The following is a 17,538-nucleotide window of genomic DNA, read 5'->3' as shown; positions in this document are numbered from 1 at the left end:
ATGTATAGAAGAATGTCCATGACATAAGTATAGGCATGTCAAGAAGGCCAGTGTGCCAGACTCAGGAGAATGGCCGGGCTTCCCCCATGATATGATATAGATGTTGAGAACCTGTTGACCTTAAGCTAAAGTGGTTAGTACATAAAGTACCATCTTTCAGCTCCTAATGCAGGATGACTGTGTGATCATGCCCTGAGACTGCTCCCCTAAAGGGACTCCTACCAAGATTAGCTAACCTACCTCCTCATTCATGCTGTTTGTAATAAATGCTCTAAGTATTATCTATGCTAGTGTATTATTGGGGTGATCTTTTCATATTTCATTGAGGTGTGTTTCTGTATTTTCAATTTTTAATTCTGTACTGGCAAGAGCTAAGTGTAGGCATAATGTTTTGGAAACCGGGTAAAGTTTACCCTCGGGTTATTCAATTGTTGATTTCTCTGCCCTCATATCTTGTTTTAATCTGGACATGGCATTATAATGCTTATACCAAGAATATCCTGTCTCAAATTTATGTAAACAATTTTTACATTTATTCTCTGGCTTGTCAATAAATAAACTCAGTGGCTGGGCAGAATAGAGAATAGGGTGGGACATCAGCTAGTGAGAGGAAGAAGAGAAGGAGACTCAGATGCACTGGGAAGATGAAGAAATTGGAGCCATGAAGAAGGAGTCCAAAAAGTCAGAATAATAATAATATGCAACTATTATGAGATGGCACTGGGAGGAAGCCAGATTAGCATAGAAGTTTAAACTACATCATTTAACTACTCAGTTATAGAGGTGCTATTGAGCTACTGAGTTTTAAATAAATCTTGGTTTTTCTGTGAAGTTATCAGGGATTAGCACAAGGTAAATAAATATGCGACTAGATTAATTCACTACTTACATTTATATTAAAAATAATTCATTTACACCTAAGTGCTAGCTGGATTTTGGTATTGTCATTTCTATGGTACATCACTGGGTTTTTCTATTTGTAAATGCTTGTCCTTCCACACCTAACCAAAAGATGAAGGCCTTATTACCTAAAGGCAAATCTAAAGGATGGATAAGGCATTGTCTTAGGACAAATTGATTATAATAAAGATCTGACAACCAAAATCCAGGGCAGAAAGTAACGGGCAGGTTGGGATGCAGGAGGAATGGGATAATCAAGGCAGACACATAAGGGAACAGAAAAGAAACAGAGCAGAGCAGGGAGGTAAAGAGCATGGCAGAAACAAAGGGTAAAGTCAGAAGCTAGCTGAGAGACTTGCCCAGCTAAAGGCCAATAGCTTTAAACTATATAGAAGTCTCATGTCTTATTTAAACCATTAGCTCATCTGAGAAAGCCCTGAAATAGTGTATGACTCAACCAATCACAGCTTTACATTACATTCATCTAATTTTACTGGAAATTTAGTATTTCTTGGTTAGACAAATCTTTTGTTACTGCAAATTTAACTTCTCATAATGAAGGAGAGGGAAAGCTTTGGAGGGTTAAGCAGCATCTTTCTTCTCTATTGTATTCATGTATTCTTATAGTACAAAGACTTGGTGGATACTATATAAAAGAACTTTCTGAATATTAATGTTTTTGTTTCATAATGAATAACAACTAGAATTATTTAGTTTACTTAATCTTCAAAGAAATATTTGACAACAACTTGTCTCTGGAAATATAATAGAAAACAAAGACCAAATTGAATATGGATCATAACTTGTTGCTATTTTTAAGAACTATTCCTCTTGAGACTAATGTATCATTGAGGAATATAAATCCCTATGGTCTCTTGCAAGGTAAAAATGCTGACTATGCCATTATGTCACAATGTGGAATTATAGGCAACCCTGAATACAAATAACAAGAAGAAACTTTTATTCTAGATATGTTCTCCAAGTCAAAATTTCTTGAAGAAATACATTAATACATTGAAAAGGAGATGAAGATTATAGGTATTCTTGGATCATAGTTGTCTAATGGATAACATATTCTATTTCACTTAAGTTAGAATAGTACATATATGGACTTGCAAATATTTTGCTTGGAATGTTCTTTCTGCTAGGTACTAAAGTATAGGTTTGAGGGTGGCTCTAGAGGTCAGAAAATCAGAACAAGATACTTTGTATGCAATTTTATAGTGTTTTGTAATACAACATCTTCAAATGTCAAGTATGAAACAGATTAATACATTATTAGTATATCTATATGATAAAGAAAATTAGAAAATATATTTAAAAGTATGTTTTAATCCATGTTTCTGTGAAAATAGAACAATATCCACAACAGAAATATGCATCCTCATGGGAGTTGTGAGGTCTCTGTTCTTTTGCTAGCACACTGATAGTGGGAAAGTTCCATTGTGGAGGGTAATTTGTAACTTGTGGCAGCAGACTGTGTCCTGTAGTGCTATCTGCCTGCTTTGTTGTCTTCACAGATGTCTAATTCTGAGCTCATTAAGAATGGAAGCCTGTCCCTCTGCACTGAATTCACATTTGTGGCCTTTTCTTCTCTAGCAGAGCTGTAACTTGTCTTCTTTTTCATGTTTTTGGTTATCTACTTGTTTACTGTAAGAGGAAACCTCACCATCATCTGTGTGATCTATGTTACACTTCCCTGCACGAGCCCATGTACTTCTTCCTGGCCAGCCTCTCCTTTCTGGAGATGTGCTAAATCAGTAGTGTGGTGTCTCAGATGCTAGTGCATCTGCTGGTGCAGCTCAAGACCTTAAGTGTGGGAGACTGTGAAGGTCAGATGTATGTGCAGCTCAACATCTTGAGGCTGACAGAATGCTGCCTTCTGGTAATCATGATTGCTTTGTGGCTATTTGTTACCCACTGCATTACACTCTGCGGATGGGCTTTGTTTGTTTCAAGTTGGCTTGGGCATCTTGGATGACTGGGATCCTTGTAGAATCAGCCCAGACTTTCCCTTCAGTCTCTGCTCCACACTTTGTCCCCGTATTTCTTTTAGACAGGAGCCATTCTGGGTTAAACATTTGGAGATGAGTGGGTGGCCCCAATCCCCGATTGGGGGCCTTGCCTAACCTCTGGATATGGTCTGTACAGGTTCTCCCTACCCGTTATTGGGCATTTCAGCTAATCTCATCACTTTTGGGTCCTGGGAGACTCTTGCTTTTCTGGCATCTGGGACTTCCTGGTGGATACCCTAAGTTCCCCATCTTCCATTGCTACACATCTCTGTTCAAATTCCTGACCCTCTGTATATCATCCCTGTCTCCTCGAATGCCTGATCCTGCACCCCTTTGCTCCCCTTCCTCGCTTCCTCCCTAGTGCCTCCCAACCTCTACCTCAGGTGAGTATTTTGTTTCCCCTTCTAAGGAGGACTGAAGCATAAACGCTTTGGTTTTCCTTCTTCTTAAGGTTCATGTGGTCTATGAATTGGATATTCCAAACTTTTGGTCTAATATCAATTCATCAGTGAGTGTGTTCTTTTGTGACTGAGTTACCTCACTCAGGATGATACTTTCTAGTTCTATCCATTTGCCTAAGAATTTCATGAAGTCATTCTTTTTAATAGTTGAGTAGTTCTCCATGTGTAAATGTACCATATTTTCTGTATCCAGGGGATTCATTCCATATACAGACACCAAACCCAGACACTATTGCAGATGCCAAGAAGTGCTTGCTTATAGGAGCTTGATATAGATGTCTACTGAGAGGCTCTCCCAGAGCCTGACAAATACAGAATCAAATACTCATAGCCAACCATTGAACTGCTCAGAGGGACCCCAATGGAGGAGTCAGAGAAAGGACTGAAGGAGCTGAAGGAGTTTGCAACCCCATAGGAAGAACAGCAATATCAACCAACCAGTACTCCCAGATCTCCCAGGGACTAAACCACCAACCAAAGAGTACACATGGAAGGAGCCATGGCTCCAGCTGCATATGTAGCAGAGGATGGCATTGTCTGGCATCAATAGGAGAGACCCTGGGTCTTGTGAAGGCTCAGTTCCCCAGTGTAGGGGAATGCCAGGGTGGTGAGGTGGGAGTGGGTGGGTGGGAATGGGAGTAACCTCATAGAAGTAGGGGGAGGGGATTGGATAGGGGGTTATATATATAAAAGAATAGGCACAGACCACCTGAGTTTTTATTCTGCCCCTTTGAGAAGCAGGAAAAATTCAGCACATTTTTTGTGATATCATGCCTGTGATAAAACTAGCTTGTGTAGATACTTTCCACAATAAATTTGTCATGTTTATACTTTGCATTATCTTCATTATGAGTCCCTGTCTCTTCATTTTGTGCTATGTCCAGATTATTGTAACCATCTTGAAAATGCCCTCGGGGTCTGGAGAGATGTATCAGCGGATAAGAACACTGACTGCTCTTCCAGAGGTCCTAAGCTCAATTCCCAGAACCACATGGTGGCTCACAACTGACTGTAATGGGATCTGATGCCCTTTTCTGGTATGTCTAGTAAGACATATAGTCTACTCATATAAATAAAATAAATAAATGAATCTTTAAAAAATATTTAAACAAAAAGAAAGAAAATGCCCTCAGCAGTAGGCAGACACAAAGTTTTCTCCACCTGCTTCTCTCATATCCTGGTTGTTTCTCTTTTGTATGCATTGTCTGATTCACTTATCTCCAGCCCAAGAATTCACACACCCTATACACTGACAAGGCTACTGCTCTCATGTACACTGTGGTCATCCCATCCCTGAATCCTGATATTTATACTTTGAGGAACAAAGAAGTGAAAGAATCTTTTCAAAAGGTAATACTGAGGAAACATCTTAGACAAATGGACTAATTTACTATTAGCAGCTGAAACTGTCACAAATGTTTGGAAACCTTCTGCAACTTTTTGACCCCTTTACCAATATATATTATCACTGAAGCACCAGTAGTTGAACAGCCAGAGAATATTTAAAATGATGTATATTTCAACATTAATGATGAAAGGAGGATATCTAATAGGATCAGTCGATTGTTTAATCATTCATTCATTCTTTTTTTTTTTTTTGTGGTGCTAGAATTCAACCCAACTCTTTCATGTTTAGCAAGCACTTTACCATCAAACTCCATCCCCCTATTTCTTCCCACTTTTATATTTTCAGACAGGCCTTGAAGCTACAACTCAGACTTGAACACATGGTTTTCTTCCTCAGTCTCTTGACAAAGCTTGGAGCACAAACCTACACCAACCCTGGCTTCTTCAACTTTTATTGAAGCATCCCATGCATCGTGGCTATCATTATTTTTAAATTGGTACATATAACTTGATCTTGTGATAGAAATATTATAAAACACAATCTTAAATTTTATTTCTTTTTGTATGCTCATAGTTATGGAAAGTGCACAGCTGTTACCAGAAATCATTGCTTAAAATTTGATCTTAGGTACATGGCATCTGATGTCATTGCTATCCTGCTGGCTACCTCCAACTTCTGGAAATCAATATGGCTGTTTCTCAGAAATTTGTGAGCTGATCCACCTCAAGACCCAGCTATCCTCCTCCTGGGCATATACGTGACAGACACGTCCTTCTACCACAAGGACATGTGGTCACCTATGTTCATCCCACTTCATTCATAATAGCCAGAAACTGAAAACAACCTTCAACCACAGAATGATTAAAGAAAATGTGGTGCATTTACACAATGGAGTATTAGCTGTTAAAAAATAAAAAGGTATCATGAATGTTTGGAATTACAAATAGCCTTACCACTTCCAAGATGAGACACATAGCATGTATTCATATGCACACATATACTTGTACATAACTGCAGGCTTTTCCTCCTGTTCTCTTTTTTCCCAGAATAATGACTTTGAGACTAAATTATTATGGATAATTGCCTAGACCAAAGGCTAGGGCTTGTTCACCAACTAGCTCATAACTTAGTTGCCTACTTATTCTAAGTTCTACCACATTATTAGTTACCTCTCCTCAGGCTTCTGTTACCATTTCCTCCAGAGTTCAAGGTGAATCTCTCCAGTCTGACTCTTTCCCAGATTTCTCTTTCCCAGAATCTCTCAAGTCTGACTCTTTCCCAGAATTCTATGTCCCACCTCCTATTTCTTGCCCCAGCTCACTGGACATTGACTTTTTTATTGACAAATGCTCCTTCCATACAATAAATAATAGATTTTTCTCTACACATGTATGCATGCAACATGCATACCCACCCTGTCTAAATCTTACCATTCATCATGAAGGGGAAATCTGACTTCTTACAGTATGCTAAATTTAAAGTGTATTTATTACATATATCACAAGAGGTAAACCAACAATGGCCATTGGTTTGAAAGAGTATGGAGAAGTTCAAAAGAAAAACTCAAAAAAAAAAGTTATTGGCAAAAGGCATGAAAGGAAATGGATCCTTATCCATCTGGGATGTAAAAGATAAAATGCTGATGGAACCAATGAAATGTTTCCTTAATAGACATCTCTTCTGATAATTGGTCAACCCTTATCCCCACCCTGTTACCACTATTTGCTATAACAATTTGTACAACCAAAGTTGAAAGTACTTCCACAGATCTACGGATGAAAAAGACTATGACAGCTCTCATTCCTTTTCTTGAGATTTTTTTGAATCATGCTAAAAATTGATTATGGAATTCACTGAAACTAACATAAATATTTTTATAATTTAGGTTTGAATTTTTTTCTTTTTTATTGGTTATTTTATCTATTTACATTTCAAATGTTTTTACCCTTCCTGGTTTCCCCTCCACAAACCCCCTATCCAATCCCCCCTCTCCCCTGCTTCTATGATGGTGCTCCCCCATGGACCCACCCATCTTACCTCACCGGCCTAGCATTCCCCTACATTGGAGCATCGAGTCTCCATAGAACCAAGGGCCTTGCCTCCCATTGATGCCAGATAAGGCCATCCCCTGCTCATAAGCAGTTGGAGCTATGGGTCCCTCCAAAATTTTTCATATAAGATATTTCTTCATATACTTCATTCTTCCTAACCTCCTCCAAGTTTGTGACATGTGTGGAGAAGACCTTAGGGATTTTTTTTTTAGGACAAAACTGAAAGAAAGGAACATCATATAAAGGAGATTGCAACTGAGCCACTATTAGAACTGATTAAATAGGTGGAGAGACTTGTAAATGTCTCTTTTATTTCTTCACATGAAGTGATGAGATGAGAGCCATAACCAAGCTTTACAAACACTTGGCTTGGGCTGTACCCAGAGCATTTCTATCTAACTGTTACTAGGCCTAAGCCTGGGACCTTCTAGCCTCCATCTGCTAACCTAGACCTAGACGCTTTCAGTCTCCAAGACTTACTGCTGAATAAAATCACCTTTGGTACCTCTTTCTGAAATCTGTTACTTGTCAAGTTTACTTGTCAACTCAGCTGTTCTAGCCTAAACTTCTCTATAAGTTGCTTATTCAAATTGGCTTCACTTGGCTTCTGACTGAATTGTTCTGCTTGGAAAAACTGCCTTTGAACTCCATAAACTGAACTAAACTGACTTTGTTGACTACAACTGAATGGAAGTTCATGAACTCAGTTCAACTGCATTCCACTGGACTGTGTGGAACTCATCTGAACTCAGTCCCACCGCCCCTGCACTGCTCTTACGTAACCTCTCTTTCCTCTCTGTTCTTGTGAGAGTTGGGCACATTTCTAACTCATTCTGCCAAATCTTTCTCTGGTTCATCACTTTGTCCCCCTTTCAATTAAATGTCCTGGGGGGGGGGGGAGGAGATTAAAGGTATATACTAAAGAGGTGTCTGTATTTCAGCCAGAGGGACTAAAGGAGTGCACCAAAGGTAACTCTGTATTCCAGCTGGATCACACAGACCTAGGTCTTTGGATTTGATGCTTTGCCAGAGTAGCCATGTTGCTGGACTAAAATTCTTCAGAAAATCACCATGGCCATTTACAGGCACTAACTTCTTTTTTATTATTTATTTTATTTTATTATTATTTCCCCCAGTACACCCCTCACACAGTATCTTCTTCCTCCTCTTTTCACATTCCCCCTTTTTCTCTCCCCCAGATCCATTCCTACTCCATTTTTCTTCAGAAAAGGGTGAGATTCTTATGGACATCAGCAAACATGGCATAATAAGATAACTAAGACTAAACCCTCATATCAAGGCTGGGCGAGGCAATCCAGTAGCAGAAAAAGAGTCCCCAGAGCAGGTAAAAAAAAAAAAGCCAGAAACACCCTACTTCTACTGTTAGGAGACCCACAAAATCACTACTCTAACAACCATAGTGTATACAGAGGTCCCAGTTCAGGTTCATGCGTGCTCCATGACTGTTGCTTCAGTCCCTGTGAGCCCATATGAGGGTTTTTTTTTTCATTTTTTTCATTTTTTTATTTGTTTGTTTTTGTTAATAATGACTTAGGAAACTGTAAGAGAGGCTCCAGAAAAAAAGTCAGGAGGCTTTTACTTCAAGTGCATTTTGTTCCCTAGATTGTTCTTGGATGTGATTTTTGTGCAAACATTTACATTCAACTTAGAAAATATATTTATTCTTGTTGGATATCAGAACACGAATATAGAACCCAATATGGTGAAAGGTTATGATGAGTGATATCCTTAGATTACTGTAAATCTGAATATGGCCTTCTGCATTGATTTCAGGCTTTTTCTGACATAGGTATTGTACATGCCGGGCAGTTGTGTTCAAACTGCTCTGTCCTGAATAAGCACTGTTCTGTTAATATTTAGTATGTGCTTTGTCATTTATTTACATGTTTTTCTGATCATCTCTTGCAGACACAGATCTGCAGGAGTTGATGAAAGTTGGCATGTAGACACTAGGCCCATTTCACAGCCAAGGAAAGTAGAGTTTTTAGTGCCATTTTATAATACATTTTTGAAGTTCATAGATTTCTGGATAAAAAACTCAATATAGAGGATAGAGAGGCTACCAAGAATAATTTCTAACTGAGGAACTATTTGTAGTTGGTAGCACCTGGGCAAGTGAGAGTCTCTATCCTTGTGGATTTGCAACTGGTGGGTTGCCCATACCCAAACAAATGATCACCAATCTGTGTGCGTATGAGTAGCACTAATAAGACCCAGTAAATTATTTTTAAAAATTAAGAAGGCATGAAGATGGAAGAATGATGTATTTGAAAGTGGTAAGCGTAGTTGGAGCAGGGAGTAGAAATGGATATGATCAAAATACACTGAATAAATATGTCCAAAATTTCCCAAAATAGAATATAATGACAGGAGGATTATACAAGTCTTTGGCATACTGGTATACATGGTGAATACCAAACTTATAGGCATATGACATTTATGAGGAAAGCTATAACACCCTGTGGGACAAAATCAAAGACATAAATAGATTTACCATGGTAATGGATAAGAAGATCCATTACTGTGAACATGTTTATTAGGACAATTGTTTCTTATGGTAGTGCAGCAAGAATGCTTACAACAGGCCATATCTAGTCTTCAATATATTTTTTTGATACAGGGTCTCTCACTGAACCTGGGACTTGTTAGTTCTGGTATACTGGATGTCAAAGAAAGCACTAAGAATCCTCCTGCCTCCATACATCACCCCCAAGCATACAATCTCTGGGATAACAGCAAAATCTTATGTGCCCAGCTTTTCACATAGGTGTTAAGGATCCAAACTCAGGGTTCATGCTTATCTGGCAAGAACTTGACCAACTGAGAAGTCTTGCTAACCCTGATTTCACACTTCTACGACATACTTTGCCCTCAAACACAAAACTGTCATTAATCAATTCTTTCAGTAAAGGACTCCTAAAAAATCAAACCAACTCCTGGATATGCCTCTAAAAGCAGGTTTGGTATGGGTTCCAACTTGTGGAGTGAGCCTTCCATAAAATCAGATATTATTTGGTTGCTCTCATATGTATGTCGGTACAGCTTGACTTCTCTATGATGTCACCTTCTTCAATGAATTGTGGAGGTGTTGTCTTCAGATACAGGGCCTTATTGTCGTTCTGTGGAGAGCTAGCAATAGTTTGAGCAGCAGCTTGAATTATCTGGGAATTTCCATGGGACCTCTTTGGCTTAGCTAGATGTAAACCAATCCTGAGACTGGAAACTTCATTTGGTGACAAGAGATGTCCAGCTGGGGCTCCGTCTCTTCCATTATCTGGAAATTTCATTTATATCACCTTCATAATATGTACAAATTTTAGGAAGCTTCTACAGTATTAGGCTTCCACAATATCCTTTAAATGATCTTTAATTTTAGCTGTCTCTCCCCATATTCTCTCCATCATCCTTCTCTTCCCTGACCCTTCCCAAAAATATTTTTAAAGTTTTGAACTTTTAAAAGAATGTCTAAATAAGATTAAACAAATGTCTTATCCTCAGCTTCTAAATATAGTAGCCACTACCTAAGAGCAACAGAAGATAGCTGTTGATAACTAGTGAGTGGACTGGCAGCATTGTTTCTAGAAACATTTTTACTAGATGAAACAACTATAAGCTTGCACCAACTTGTATGGTTCTTCAATTTTACACAATTAAAATATTGACTGCTAAATAAATTGCCTCATAAGAAAGCAATTTTCTTCCTAAATCTATTTTCCTTGCACAATAAAAGTAGTTATTTTACTATATAAAGGGTGAAGTAATTGGCATGCAGTGGAAAAACTTAGCAGTGCCATCTGGTGAGCATAATTACTGTGACTATAGCTGACTGTATGCCATAGCTACACATTTCATATGAAAAAATCTAGTATGACCCTATTGTGAGATTTAGCCTTCAATATAATGTGATAAACACATTTTCATTAAAGTATTATATCATTTAAAGTTTACTCAAGTTGCTTCATTCTGTCCTTTGCTCCTTTACTCTGTCACATGTATATTACTAAATATATAACTCATATGTGGCTTCCTTTTGCCATGTAACACTATTTACTGTAAAGCATTTATAATTCACTGGTGTGAACTTCCAATGATTTTAATTGGCTCAGAGTATGGCAGACATTGAGGTGACAATATCATAGCACCATAGCAAGTAATTTCTTATTTTTCAAAGTAGTTAGTCATATTCCTATTTTAGTATATGTGCTGCCGAAGCGAGCACAGCTAGTAATACTCCTAACCAGAATGTCCATGTAACGCTATGTCGTTACCCTTGAAAGGAGGATCGACATAATAGTATAAAAACTGCTTTTTAACTATAAGAACAAATTAGCATTAGGTTAAATTATCAAGTGTCACTATATGTTGAAGGTCAAATATTTTAGTAGTGTCAGGTGACAGGAGTATCTAGAGTTGTTATGTTTGGCTAGCATAGACAAGATTTAACCACAACTATTATGAAAGCTCAATATTTTCCAAGAAAATTGAAGTCATTGCCACCATGAATTTAAAGGATAGACACAAGAATTAGACCAATTCTAAAGAACACAAAGGGTAGATCTTAAAAATGACATAGGGACTCAGTGAAGACACCTTTTTGATCAAAAAGAAAACTTCACAAAGAACCAAATAAATTGACTGAAAATAAAATAACTACTTTGAAAAATAAGAAATTGTTTGCTAAGGTGCTATGATATTGTCAGCTCACTGATTATTGATTTAGGAAGTATTCAAGTAGGATTCACTCAGCATAGTTTAATTATACAAATTATATATAATAAATCTATGGCAGTTGGGAGGCAGAGTATGGCCAATATCTAAGATCTTCCAGGTATACACGTATACACAGAGAAACTTAGTCTAGATACACACATATGTATGTATGTATGTATGTATGTATTGTATATATATTAAACATTAAACATTAAATGAGAGTATATGAAATATAACTTGATTTTTTCCTCTAAAGTTTTTTGTAGGTAGATCATGATTTTGAATCTTTGGTAATAATATTTGTGTGAATAATCATACAACATAGACAAAGAAAAATAAACTTTTCCTTAGAAATAGTTATTTTCTACAGCATAATCCTCTGATAATCTGCTGTTAAAAGTAATATTCTCAGAAAAATGACATGGATATGCACAGACTTTAATGATATTGTTAATATTTAAAGCACTAACTGTCTCTTTTAATTGAAACTTGTACCCTCTACTCAATATAGGTTCTGGGGAAAGTAAAAGGATATATTTGAAATAATCACTTAATATATTGATTTAGCTTCAGTCACAAAGGACAAAATACTTTAATGTAGATTGAAAGCACAATGCTTTGCTTTCATTTCTAAAGTATTATTTTACATGTAGATTATAGAAATACAACATTCTTAGCATTTCATTCTCTTTTATATTTAACAGTTTTGGTCACTTTCCAAGTGTTTCAATAAATTTTAATAGCATATCAAAAGAAATTACTAAAATTTACTTTGACATTCAAAACAAACTTCTTAAAAGAAAATAATTCCAAAAAAATTCTTTGGAAGGAATCAGACAATATATTATTTTTGCATAACTGTTCTAGAAGCAGCAGGAACTATAGTCTACATGGTTTTACAGAGAAGGGAAAGACATTAATTTAAAAAATGGTTTATTTTCTTCCATCTGTTCTAAGCTATACTAATATATAATACATCAGCATTTCTATTAAATGAATAAGTGGGCATCAGACCTATATTACAAGGATTAATATAAAGTCATTATAATGAAAAATATAAATTCTTTCAAATAAATTTAAAAGAGAAAGAGGTATGGCATAAGGTCGGGATTCTTCTTCATGGAAGGAATCCAAATGTGGTTACAAACATATCAAAGTTATATGTTAAAAGTTAAAAGCTTAACATATGAACTCTTTACTAAATAGTATAATAGTGTTTGCATCCACCCAAGAGTATATTGTATTCTCTCTCTCTCTCTTTCTCTCTCTCTCTCTCTTTCTATCTCTCTCTGAAAACTTAGAAATTTCTCTATGATTCTGTAGCCTTTAACATCTAATGTGCCACTTACAGAAACCCTGTACCACATACAGAACATAACACATACAGAATCTGTAATCATCTATCCAGGGATTTTGTTGGCTTACTTCCAATTTTGTTCCTTGCTAAATTAACTTTTTAATAATTCCCTCTGAGACTGATTAAATTATTGAGATATTTTACACAGACTTTACTGAATGTAATTCACAGTAGAATACAAAAGTTTCATTCTACCTTTTGAGAATCATCTAGTTGTCCTGCTATAATTAATAACTAATTGTGACAAAGTAGATCAGTTTATTAAGTTTGAAAAATTATCTTCCTGATAACTAAATAGAAACAAGCAAAATCTCAGGTCACATTAGCCTTCTCAAATTCACAAATTGATCTTTTGGGACTATTGCACCTAAGTATAAAAGTGGAGTATTAGGTAAATCATCCATAGGGAATCACTGTGTTTGTAAACCAGCAATATAAAATTGGCTTGGGCATGCTATATTGAGAAAGACTTTTTATTTAATTAGAAATATTGGTGAAAAATAGTCTCAATGAATGAAAATAATTAATGGCAATGATAAAAGAGTTCCTGTATGTTTTTGGATTGTTTCCAGTGTTCACTGCATTGAACATGCAAATTTGTATTGAATAAATTACTTCAGAAATCTCCCATATTGTAAGAGAAAAAGAAATATTTAAGGGATTAATGGAAGAAGAATCTGTCTCAACACTAAGATAAAATTCTCCTCAAAAGAAAGGCAATTCTTTCAGAAAATATCCCCATCAATTTAATAAATTCTTAGGTTTACAATGTGAACAGGGTTATAGGAAATCATAGAACTGAGTTAATGGATTCTTGTATTGCAGTTGGCAATTTGAAACTTTGATGAGCTTAAAAATGTGTTCATTACTTTGTGCTTTAAGAAGTTCTTATTTTAAAAATATGAATAACTCTATGCTTATGTCACACACAGATTGCTATAGCACAGCTAACTATAAAAACAGAATACTAGGTTAAACATCTATAGAGAATAGCTGTATTGTAAATCATCCATGCAGAATTAGCTTGAACATACTGAATTGAGAAAGACTTCATCTCTTGTTTTAAGATTTCATATTTAATTAGAAATATTTATATTAACACAATGTATGAAAAAAATCAATGATTAAAATAAAAGAGTGTTATGTTTGGATTTCCAAATTAGGTGTGTCTGTGTATATGTGTGTGTGTATCACTCCAATTAAAGAGAAACAATCTATGAATTTGAGAGAGATGAGAGGTGCATAGAAGGGTGTCTTAGTTAGGATTTCATTGCTGTGAAGAGACAACATGACCACAGCAACTCTTACAAAGAAATATATTTAATTAGGTGGGCTTACAGTTTCTTCTGGTTAATCCATTACTATCATGGCAGGAAGCATGGCAATATGCAGGCAGGCACGGAACCTGCAAAGAAACTGAGAGTTCCACATCCTGTTCTGCAGGTAGCAGAAGGACACTGACTTACTGGGCATAGCTTGAGCATAGAAGACCTCAAAGTCCATCCTCACAGTGACACATTTCCTCCAATAAGACCACACCTAATCCAAGAAAGCCGTGACTTTAATAGTGCCACTCCTTATGAGCCAAGCACTCAAACACATGCGCCTATGGCGGCCAGATCTCTTCAAATACCCCACATTCCAATCCCTGGCCCCCATAGGTTTGTAGCTATACCATAATGTAGAAATGCATTCAGTCTAACTTCAAACGTAAAAGTTCAAACTTCCAATTCTTTTCTAAGATTCATGTAATCTCTGAACTCTAATTCCCTGTAAAATCAAAATGAAGAAGCAGACCACATACTTCTAACATACAGAGGTATAACATACAGGATATTCATTATCATTCCAAAAGGGAATATGGTGAGGAAATACTGGACCAAAGCAAGACTGAACACTTGTTGGGCAAACTGCAAACTCTGAATCTCCATAACTATTGTCAAAATTCTTTCCAGATATCCATCTTCAACTCCTTTCAGCTTTAACTGCAACACATTCTCTCTCTCTCTCTCTCTCTCTCTCTCTCTCTCTCTCTCTCTCTCTCTCTCTCTCTCCAGGTATCCCACAACTCTGGCATCTCCAACATTTTGGGGTCTCCAAGGCAATTTCAACTTCACAGCTTCATGCAATGGCCTCTTTGAGCCTCTAGGCACAGAGAGCCCTGACACACACCTGGTCTCACCGACTTTTCTAAGTCATGGAGGAAGATTCCATAACTCCTTTTATTCTATCCTAATAATATTTATTTATTCTATCTATATAATGTTTATTCTATCCTAATAAGTCTCTAATGCCAGAACCACATGGCAGATGTTGCCATGTTCTGCTGCTTGCTGTGATTGGAACACAGCCCCCTTGCTCAATTACTTCTTCACCAGCTTTCTGTTTTACACTGTTCCCTTCACATCAATATGGTTGTCCTGGAACTTGCTCTGTAGAGCAGGCTGACCTTGAACTCCCAAGATCTGCAGGCCTTTATCTCCAGAATGCTAGGGCAAAAGGTGTGTCCCACTATGCCTGGACCAAAGCTATTTTCAAATTCATTTTCACAAGTTGAAATTCCTTTCCCAAAGTTAGTTAGGTGGGGTCTGCCCCTGAGGTCACCTCCCCGTTTATTTCATTTCTTAGTGTTTAGATCCTTGAACACAGGATTTAGCTCCATTCACTTTCGGTTACCCCTATTCTCCTCAATTGGTATATTTTGTATTTTTTTTTCTTGCTCAACTTACTCCTTTTCATCAAAATGCACTTCATAAGAGTGAACAGTAGTAACCACACAATAAAGTCTAGGCTGTTTTGAAATTTCTTTTGGTAATGCAATTAATCTAAATCCCTTCACTTTAGCTTAAGGCAATCTCTTAGGACAAAAGCAAAACGCAGTCATATTCTTTACCAAAATCTCACAAGAATGTTCTCTAGGCAGCATACTAAAATTCCACTCCTCTGAAGCTTGTTAAGCAGGTCCCAACAGTTGAGATCACCCAGAGCATCATTGTCTTCCATGTTTTCACTCGTATGGCTCATTAAGCAGAGATAAAGCATTTCAATGTTTTCCTAACCCAAAGTCCCCAAGTCTACATTCCTCCAAACAAAGGAATGGTCAGTTTATCGCAGCAAAACCCCTGTCCCTAACATATACTTCTATCTTAGTTAGGGTTCCGTTGCCCTGAAGAGACATTATAACAGCAACTCTTATAAAGAAAACATTAAATTGGGGCTGGCTCACAGTTTCATAACTTTAGTCCATTATTGTCATGGTAGAAAACATGACAGACAATATTCAGGTAGGCATAAGTCAATTGGGGTGGGGAGCTATACTTATTCAAACCACTGCAAAACAATTGAACAGAGGAAAAGTAAAAAGTAAACAATTTTATAGTTTCTTTTTTGTTGTTTTTTGGGTTTGTTTTTTTTTTTTTTTTGGTGGGGGGTTGGTTTTTTTCGAGACAGAGTTTCTCAGTGTAGCCCTGGCTGTCCTAGAATTCACTCTGTAAACTAGGTTACCTTGAACTCAGAAATCCACCTGCCTCTGCCTCCCAAATTCTGGGATTAAAGGCGTGCATCACTACTGCCTGACTTATAATTTCAAAAAAAAAATATTACTGTGAAAAAAGACTTTTAAATTTACCTTGTATTTCTTCTTTACACTTTTTTTTTCTTTTCCACACAGTAAGGAAAGTCATAAAAATTTTACTATTATGACAAATATGGCAAAGTGAGCTAATTTATTTAAAAAGTATATAATAAGAAATTGTACTATTTAAAGAAACATCTATGTATGGCAAGAAAGAAGTAGTAAAATTGAAAATACACAGAAAATACAAACGGATAAGTTTTAGTATATAAATATTATTTATTGAAAAAATGTTTACTTCAGAGATTCATGAAAATTTTTTATCAGATATTAATATAAAATAACATTTACAAGATAAATTATATATGAAAAATTAAGTTTTCTGGAAAGAAATAAGAAGGAAAAAACATCACAGAATGAGAAAAATCTGATAAGTTTTACAACAAAAGCAAGCCAAACTTTATTAAAAAAAGTTTTAAATTTAATAATAATTAAAACCTGAAATTTTAAATAATTATGAAACAATTTTGAGTAGTAGTATGCACCTATTTGATAATATAAAAAGTACCATAAACTTCAAATATTTTACTTTGGTTTTTAAAATGAGGTTGGAAGATGCTTTAGTGTGTTTTAAGAGCACTTGTTGCTCTTGATGAGGAACTCAGATGTCCAACACCCACATTGGGTAGCTCACATATGCCTGTAACTCCCATTCCAGGGGACCTGAATCCTCTTTTAGCTTCCATGAACATCTTCATGTACATGGCTCATGCATACACACTCAGGCACATACATGTAAACAAATGAATAAGTAAATAAATAAAAATAAAGATAAGAAACTGAATATTATAAGCAAGAAAATAGAAAAGGCATATAGCTCAATATTAGAATGTTTGCCTAGTATGAACTTAGGAATATGCATTATTTCCACCTTGGAAGAAAAATTAAGAATAATAACAAGAATAACAACTTGCTCTGGTTGTCATAAATGCACTATATCTCATTTATTATAAATCACAGGATTGCCCTGAATCTAGTATTTTTTTTTAATTTACAGATAAAAATCCAAGTGCAAAAGTTGAATAGTATGATATAAAGAAA

General features: G+C 36.2%; 1 pseudogene; it reads left to right on the top strand.

Moving 5' to 3' along the window:
• The first annotated feature begins 2,420 nt into the window (after positions 1-2,420).
• Positions 2,421-4,762, top strand: LOC127671258 (olfactory receptor 10A4-like; annotated as a pseudogene).
• The last annotated feature ends 12,776 nt before the right edge of the window (positions 4,763-17,538 follow it).

The sequence above is a fragment of the Apodemus sylvaticus genome, chromosome 20, assembly GCF_947179515.1.
Source record: "Apodemus sylvaticus chromosome 20, mApoSyl1.1, whole genome shotgun sequence".
NCBI lineage: Eukaryota > Metazoa > Chordata > Mammalia > Rodentia > Muridae > Apodemus > Apodemus sylvaticus.
This window is presented reverse-complemented; position numbering and strand designations above follow the sequence as displayed.